Source organism: Halyomorpha halys, unplaced genomic scaffold (assembly GCF_000696795.3).
Source record: "Halyomorpha halys isolate HHAL.00 unplaced genomic scaffold, Hhal_1.1 Scaffold1024.1, whole genome shotgun sequence".
NCBI classification, from domain to species: Eukaryota; Metazoa; Arthropoda; class Insecta; order Hemiptera; family Pentatomidae; genus Halyomorpha; species Halyomorpha halys.
Window position 1 is genome coordinate 418,642 of NW_027106221.1, and position 9,801 is coordinate 428,442.

A 9,801-nucleotide genomic window follows, 5' to 3' on the forward strand; every position below is an offset into this window, starting at 1 on the left:
TTTGCTTTTTTACGTTTAGCTGGTGGAGATTCAGCCATCGTAATAGCTTCCAATGTAACCAAAAAAACAATGAGTTTTAATAAGAAAGTAAATAAAAGATGTCCCTTATCTGTTTTTGATCACCAAACAACTCCACGGGCCATAAACACAAACTCGGAAACCACTGTTAAAAGTTAGACAAACGCACTATTGTTTCCAAAGATCAAAGGCACAGGCACCGACGATGTTTCTTCACCGGAATCTGGAAGACAACTGCCCCAGGGAGTGACTATCCTATATCACCTTTGAGATCCTTGCTTAAAGGAATATTTGCGGGAAGAGGAAACTTAAGATAGTTTAATCGAGCAATATTTAAAAAGCGCCTGAAATTGGAAAACGGCGTGAAATGCTAGTTATGCTTAAATGCATATAAAACGATGTGTGAATTTTAGGTTAATGTTTGATATTGGAATGGACAATATAGTCCGAAATATCATGGATAAATGTAATAGACATCATCTTCCTTTTCTGCAACGTCTTGGTTACAATCCTATTGCCCATAGACCTTGGCGATTATATCATATACAAAATAGGTTTTAGAATATTAGTAACATCATTGAATAATTGAATATATCAATAGTGTTTTATGTCAGTTGAGATGAAATAAGACTATTGTTTTTAACACTATATATTTAGCCAAAAAATAAACTTTTAAGATAATAACAAAAAAACAATATAAAAACAAAAAATTGGTGTGTAGGACAAACTTAAAAAAAACAAAAAAAAACTGAAAAATATACTTCTTAACATCATTGGAGAAAACAAAAATAAATTATAATAGTGAACAGAACAAGCTGTCTCGTACCCACATACGTACACTTTGGAAGGTAATTCATGCTGATTCAATTACCATTATCCTTAGTTGTTATCTTTTCGATGTGTGTAACGACAGTGCAGTCCCCCATCATTTCTTTACTTGTTTAAGTCCCCCATACATCACGGCCTTCCAATTTGTCAGTCGCGGAATCTTACTGGGGTGAATTTTCATTCACTAAGTTATGCGTTGTAAACGGAGTCGTGAGGAATGTGGCTAAAGGTGGTAATTTAGGAGCTTCCAGAATGAGGTGAGGTCCAGTATATGGTGGTGTCAGTGGCTGGCGTACTGCGTCGTCTCAGAAAAACCTGAATGAATCTTCGCAAATCCTTGTAGACCTCTGTTTTCAATCCCCAATTTCTTTTGACCTGATCCGATGGGGTTCGTACATAGAGTATTCGTGTGATTTTTTAGGGACCCGTCGATAACTTCTTGTTTTTTATAAGACTCTAGCATCTCTCCTGAGAATCGGATGGATTGCCAAAGTGTTATCGCCAAGAATTGCCGCTCTTAATACAAGAACTGGGAAGAAGTTTGGGTCAACTCGAGATGTGTTTGGAGTGCTGTTTTCAAGGATCGATGCCACCTTTCGACACAGCCGTTTGACTGTGGATGATAAGCAATGGTTTGGCAACGTCGAATTCTTAAAATACGCGTAAGCCACCTGAAAAGTCCGCTCTCGAGTTGGTTCCCTTGGTCTGTCGTTATTCGGAATGGTACGCCAAGTTCAAGCTCATCTTCACCTCTTGATAGGTCTTTATGACTGTCCCATTAGCAGCTTACAGGGTGAAGTTCGATGGTTTACATAGATTTTTCCTTCGATGAGGGATAAGAGAAATAGAAGCTTCTATGTAGACTAAAATCTGTTTCCCGTTGTTTTTTTCCATCACAAAAAGTCGTTAGTGGGGGACGTCAGCGACGGAGTCCACCTTCTCAGTCGCCGAAATTAGTTACTCTGTTCTATGGGCTTCTAGGAGCAGGGTTGTCGGCACTTGAATCCTTTTCCTCCTAACGTATCATGAAAGTAACAAATATTGTGATCTCTATTATACGAAGACCGATGTCTTCATCGGCTCTGAGATCTATACCATCTGTGTACCACAGAAGCTTTGTCTAATGTGATTTTCTGCACCATCTTTCCGAGTTGTACGTTTCGATGATTCTTAGTAGCACCCTGTGTGGCTGAGATGTTTTGTATATTAGGCTTGTAAATCTCAGCGATTTTGTTCGCTACTTCCGCTAATTTATCATTGTAGATTTCTGTCGTGAGTGTTGCCTGCATGCGTTCGGGCAAGGCCCGTTCCTACATGGAACGTAAGAGGTCTGAGGGAATTGATTGGCCTGCCAGTCTTAACTTACTTTAAAATGAAGCGGGTTTTCACTATCGTTCATCTACCTTTCTTCTTACATTTTTTTATCCTTCGGCGTTTCTTTATCCTTTCCTAGGGTGTGTCTGAAGGTATTTATTTCATATCTGAGCATTAAGGTAATATTTCGTATTTGAGAAGCGGTAGAACCATCTGATATTTAATTTTGGACTAGTTTATTTTACTTTTTACGAAAACGCCTTCTACCTGGCAAAACTAGAGCTCTGGATCTGCTCTCCAAAAAGGTGTAAAACCTGATGCTTGAGGGATATCTTCTTCGTTCCTTTTGAGCTATTGTTTGTCATTTCGCAAATACATAAAAAATGTAAAAGAAAAACAATATATTCTGATTCACCGTTCGGGGTCATCACTTCAGTGTTTAAGCCGTTATCGAGAAATTTATGCTCTTTCTCTGTTCTGTTCAGACTCATTTCAGGGTGAATGTTAAGGATTACAAAATATACTTACTGTTCTGAAAAGTAAGGAGTGAATATTAAAATGGAATTAGCTTGGTCAACTTTTCAATTAATGTTTTCTAGGAACAGTTAATAAAAACTTAATTTATTTTAAGGAAAACATTAGAATATAAAGTTTGATAAAAATAAATAATTGTTTCTGATAGAATGGAAAAAAAGTAAAAATGGCAAATATAATTTTTTTAGAATATTTAATTTTTGAAACAATTAAGTGACTGAGAATTAATAGTAATTCAAAAAACCAATATCAACCACAAAATGAGAGCACGCTTTGAGGAATTCTCAAATTTTTTTTTTCTATAATTCCCCTTTCTAGTCACATCTCGAATATGGGTCCTACTTATTGGCCTACATACCTCAAGGAACGGCTTAATATCCTAGATATATTTATCACCTCCCGAATTTCCTGTTCCCGGACCATTATCGAATCCATATATGACCTTTCCTCAGACCAGAATCAAGTTATCTTTTTCTTACATTCGATCTTCGTTCCTAAGCCCTCTCCTCCTTCATTGATTAAAGGACGAGTGATGATGATGATTTGGAAAACAAACTGGACTTCAAAAATTCCACTTCAGACTAAACATAACATCGACGAAGCCATAGAAAACATTACAGAATCTATAAGATTTTGCATATACGACAACACGACTATCAGTAAAATTAATAGTACCATACATACTAACTTTCCTCAGCACATTCGCATCTTATTGAAGGAAAAACACAGAGCAAGAGCGAAGTGGCACGACATCGTCCAGTCCACACACACCTCCATAGCTATGTTCGCTGACGATACATCTGTGTTCTCTCAACATGACATAATAATAGCTAGAAACACTTTGCAAAGTCACCTTAATGATATAGAACAATATTTCACTAAATGGATGATTAGGTTGAACATTGGAAAATGTAACTCAAAAGTTTTTACTCTCCGACGCCCACCAGATCCACCGGATCTAATCCTCAAAGGTAAAAATGTGAAATGGAATCCTGCCATTGAAACAGTAAGATACCTGGGAATTCACCTAGATCGCCGCCTTACCTGGAATCAACATCAAACTTATGCAAGGTTAGCAATGCTATATCCTATCCTGAACAGAAATTCCAAAATAAAACCAGAAACAACTGTTCTGATATTTAAAACAATTCTCAGGCCACTGCTGATGTACGGCTATGAAGTCTGGGGAGCGGCATCCTTTACGAAAAAGAAAAAATTACAATCTTTTTAAAATAAAGTCCTAAGAATCGCAGTTAATGCTCCTTGGTTCATAAGAAATAGCCAATTGCATCGCGAATTACATGTGGAGTCAATAGAGGATTACATCAAAAAACGGTTCATGAAGTTCCACTCCCAGTTGCCGACAGATAAAGGAGCAGTGACCTACAACCTGGGAAACCCAACCTCAACCCGAAGACTGAAGCCCAGACTGCTGCAGGACATTCTGTTATATATTTGAATAAATATAAAATTAATTCATTAATAGGGAACATTAAGGTCTTTATGTATGATTTTATTTGTCATAAAGTAAGGAGCATTGAGGATTTTACGAAGGATTTTGGATTGGATACGAGAGGAATTCGAAGGTTTAGTGGAGCCCCAAAGCTCAACTCTATATGTCCAGATAGGCCATGTAGATCAGTCTTTTGTAATGAGTTGGAAGTCTAGACTGTTTGTCTAGTAAGTGCTGTAATAGTCGAAATCGACGTCCAATATTCTGTCTTTTCAGTCTTGTGTGAGGATTCCAGGTTAATCGTTTGTCCAGATGTAGTCCAAGGTAGCGGATCTGTTCGACAGGGGTAAGAGTTGTAAAAGTGACACGTTACATTCTTTATCTATTCTTCAACTTTCCTTTAGCTTTGGGTCAAATTGGACTAGCCATTTTACAAATAAAAGTATTATTAGGAAATACGTTTTCAGATGTACAAAGTAGTTAACGGAATTTGATGATATTTATTTTGGCCATTTATTCACTGCTCTCCTATAGTTCAGGTACGATAATGAAATAGTTTTTATTTGGGATACATTCTGACTTTTTTCCACCTGATATTTTGGATAAAATGGAATATTTTTGCTTCAATCACCAGCTAACAACTGTTACTTGGTGGGGAAAGCTATAAAATTGACTAGCAAGTTGCTTATGCACATTTTGATTTATCAAAAAATCGAATTATCATCACGCGCAAACATTGTTTAATATGCGATTTTTGGATTACTAAAAATGTAAATAAACCACTTACCCCCTTCCTTTGCGGACGAAGTAAGAAAAATCTCGATTTTCAAAAACAGTTGTGAGGTATTAAATCTAACCTCAGATTGTCGAGTTAATTCTCGTGAATTAATAGAATCCTAGAAAAATCGCTCTAGGAGCTTTTTGGGCCAATTCAAGCCGTTTTCAGTGCACGGCATTTTAAAAAATGTCCAGACTGCCGACTTTATGGAAGATTATTATGTTCAACAAATACAAGAATTCAAGTTTAATTTGGAAAACTGGAACAAAAGTCTAAGGACGCCAAGGAAAACCAAACAATACTGAAAATTTCAGTGTGGGTTGTCCACAGGCAAAACTAGTTCACTTTCTACAATTTTGTTTTGGTTATTTGGTTGTCGAACAAGCTGCCCTGAACATTTTTCATTTAATTTAACTTGTTTATTTATTTTTTAAATAAATTAAGGATGTTTATCTATTGGGTACATGATTGCTCATATTTCAATACTTCATGGTCAATGATTTGTAGTCTGAGTATAAACTCAACATGGTACGAGGTGGTTCCTAATATAGTAGATTCCAGAATGAAATTCAATCAAACGCAATCTTTACAAATCGTAATTTTTCTTACTTCGTCTGTGAGCGTACCACTCCTACGCTAAACCCGTGAGATAACGAGGTAATCAAAGTTAATTACTAAGTGGTTTATAAACATTTTCATTCATAAAACGATCGAATTATCCTCACGTGTGCATATTAACTAACTCGTCATATTTGGATTAATGTAAATTAAATAAACCACTTCCCCCTCCCTTCGCGGTCGAAGCCAAAAAATTCCGATTTTCAAACGCATTTTTGAGGTATTAAATCTAACTTATCATGTATTTCACGATAAGAGGATTGTAGAGAGTCGATTTACGGGTATTATTCATCATACGGGGTAGTTATCAGGTATTTCGGGTAAAATGAATTTACGTTATATATAGATGTGCTAGTGCAGTCCTTCGACTAGTTTTTTTAGTTAATTATTAGAGACTTTTTCGATTACTTACAAGTTATTATTTTTCCTTAGATTTTGTGTATAATTTGTGTGATTTTAAATATAGAAATAGAATTTATTTTTGGGGCATGGGAAGAATATAATTTTTGGGCCTTGGGCCGATTTGTTTTTGGGGCCCGGGGCTGATACAGTTTAATGTTTATGGGCGAATATATAGGAATAATGTCCCCCTCCCCCATCTTTATTACATTTAGTAAGGTTATACGCTTTGACAATTCACTGTCAAGGCCTATACATATGACAATTAATGCGAATGTGAGTCAACTGACGTTACTTGTGCTATTAACTATCACGCCATAACCAGTGCTACATTACTGCTATTACAGTAAAACTATCGTGACCGTAAATACCGTCATGATTGTAAATGTCCAATAGCTACACCATGGTAATGGCTAACACTTTTGCCCCAATAGTTATGCATGTGATAGTTGCCGTGACAGCTGCTTCACTGACGTTATTTGAACTATCGACTCTCACGCCAGAACTAGTGTGACAGTACAATCATGATTGTAACACTCATACAGTTATTTTTATGTCGAATCTCTAGGAGCAGGTAAAGTGGCGAGTATTTGTCGGGTAAAACGGGTATTTTCAAGGCGCTGAGCGGGTATTTTATGGTCGGGAGAATCGGCAGCAATTGATTGAGGAGCAACTCCTCGGAAACCAATGAAACTTAAATAAAAACGCTCTATTCTAAAAGACATTTTTCAGAACGTAATTTAAAACATCTTTTTACATATTTGTGATTTCAACGAAAAGTTATCATTAAATTTTGCAGGAAACTTGTTTTGATTATAGGCACAAAAAATAGTTATAATTGAACCCACAAAACAAGTTCATACGACAATTTTAATTAAATGGTTATATTTCGCCGCTTTAATTATTTTTTACATATTTTTTATGAAAGGTTGTTATAGGTCACCCAAAGATGATTCTTGGATCACTTTATATTATTTGTCAAAATGGCGGATAATATATCAGTGTCCCATAAATATCTGTAAAAGTTTACTTATGTCAACGTCTAAGTGCATTTAATAAGTAAAAATAGCAGTGAATAATCATTTTTAATTAATGTATACGTGATGAACAAGGATTATGAATTTGAAACTGGTCAAGTAACAATTGGAAAAGTTAGTTTATTATTTCTAGCTTCTTTGTAAGACACCCTGATGTAAAATCTCTATAACGTTTATAAAACTTCTACTTATTTTTGCAAAGTCTTAAGTGTCCCAGTTTCTTCAAAGGAACACTGTAATTCCTCCATAATTTGTGCAATTTTTTTTTACTTTTTATGTATGAGGATAGTTTCTCCCACTAACCAATCCTTTAGTTCTTTTCCTATCTTCATACAACCACTTTATATATTAGCTAGTATCTTCTTTAATTCTACTGATCCTGCTTTGAACAGCTCGATTGATATACCTGCAGTTTTTGACAACCTATCATTTTTCATTTTCCTCTAGGCCTTCTCAACATCATCCATCTGTACATTCTCATTCCTGTTATCAGATTGGTCATTTTCATTAGTACAATGGAGTACCCATTCTATAGTCCAACGTCTTGCTGAAAAATAAAAAAATAGTCTTTACATTCTTTGATATCAGACAAGGGCTATTCCTGTACTGGGCTTGAGTTTTTATTGATTTTAACTTCTTTCATGGTTCTTTTACTTTTTTTTCCTGGATAAATATATTTTTATTTTGATTATTTAACAGTTCCAATTTAAAAAAAATCTACAGCCTCCTTTTTTTTTTTTTTTTTTAGTTGTGTTTTGTTGCACCCCTATTCAATTTATTTGTTTATTTTTGACTTGAATTATTTTAAAAAATAATATAATTAAATTTAAGAGCGGTCTGAGTGTCAATTGAATTATGTAGTCCTGTCAAGTTTTTTGCTGCATTAAACTACATAGTTTCAAAACTTCCAGGAATGTGTAAAATCTGCAGGACAATCCCTATAAACTAGCTGCAATTTGGAAGGAGGGGGGTTGACTCTAAGGTCACTTTTTCAGATTTCAGTGTGACACATCTCAAAAACATTATGTTGCTCAGAAAATTCCATACTTTCCAAAATTTAACCCTATGAAATTCCTTAAAGTATAGTTTAATCAAATGTACCCTTAACTCTTACCATTTCTGAGATATAAACCCTAGTTCAGTCAAATTAGCTTTTTGCTACATTTAATCACTTTTTCCAAAATCTTCAGGAATCTGTAATGGAAGGCCCCCTGAACAATGCCCATTGTTAAATTTCCAAAACCTCAAAAAAAGGACTTTTGTCCTATGACTTGATGCAGCAGAAGTACTAATTAGACTGGACAATTGCTTTTATCTCATGGACAGTAGCATATAAGTATAAATTTGAATATACCATGCTGTAGAGAATTTCATAATCTTTAATTTTAATTCACTTTTCTATGTGATGTAAAATATTCGAGATCTATATGAGAAACTGAAAAAAAAAAAAAAAAAGGACATTTAAGTCTCCCCCTCTCTAAATTGCAGGAATTAAAATTGACAGAAATTTATTTATAGTTCTGGGGACCTTCCCCTGCATATACCCAAAACTCTTGGAACTATGTGTTTCAATGCATCAAAAACAGTACTTGTGTATTTGACAGTCACAAACCACCCTATCTTAAAATTTTATGGTGTATCCAAAAATTAAAATGTTAACTGATTTCAAAATAAAAATATAATTGAGGTTTTCACTGATTAGTTTGGTCCTATTGCAACACATACGAACAATCCAGTTAAAGCAAATATCATAAGAACCTTTATGTTCTCTCCAAATTTGGTTTGAAAAGTCAAAGAGTTTCTGAATTAAAGCAGTTATTTGGATCTGTATAATTGTTTGAAGGGTCTATTTTTTAAAAACAATTTTATAGTAAAACAATAGTTTTGAGGATTTGATTTATGAATTATATAGTCAAATCCCCTTTATAATAATAATTATATTAATTATAATTGATAATTGAAATGAATAAATAGATAAATACAATTGTAACAGATAGCAACATAATAAGCTGTTACGAGGAAGAAGTAAATGATATGCATTAGCAACTTACGACTGTATACACCTTTCTCTATGATTAATCTCTCCTTTTTTAATCATAAGCTAGTCAGATTAGAGCCAAAATAGCAGTCTGTTGCAAAAGGTGGGGTCGTAGCTTTTTTTTTTTTCTTGTATATATGAGTTCAAATATATAAATACTAAAAATGCTAACAAATCCCATGTTAGGAGACTTATTGGTTGCTAACCTTAAATTGTAGGGCCTTTTTTTTATGTCTATAACTCCTATGCAGAACCTCATAGAGAAAAATTCATGGTATAATAAATTAAAAAGCATTAAATTCTGCATCAAATGAGTACCACAATTTTATGATTCAGTCAAGTGGTATGTTTATAAATGAGTCATAAAACTACAATTTTTTTCCAAATTTGTCAAAAACTAAGATATAGTACTTCGTAAAAGTCTACAGCTTGGAAATGGGTTAAAAACTCATACGATAAAAGTTGCAGAGCATCAAATTCTCTGTCCACTGAGTACCAACATGTTAAAATTTGGTCAAGTGCACCTATCCAAATGGGTGATTTCTCTTTCTCCAGTTAATTTAATATAGAAGGTACATATCAGTTAAGACTTTTCAACTGGGTATTATTAAATGAATTATTGATTAATAAATAATTCAAACTCTATCCATTATATTCTCAAAACTTTTTATTTCTCTTATACGTCCAACGTTTCGGCCAATCCGACCATCTTCAGGGACAATCTACTACAAAAAGTTTCTATTACATGTATGATCCTACAAACAATTTAAAATACTTAACATTA

The 9,801-nt window shown here is 34.3% G+C and overlaps 1 protein-coding gene across 1 annotated transcript in view; it reads left to right on the plus strand.

Moving 5' to 3' along the window:
• The window catches only part of LOC106687905 (serine/threonine-protein kinase D3), a gene marked incomplete at its 3' end in the record, with an annotated part of 66,144 nt that overhangs the window by 14,975 nt on the left and 41,368 nt on the right, over positions 1 to 9,801 (plus strand).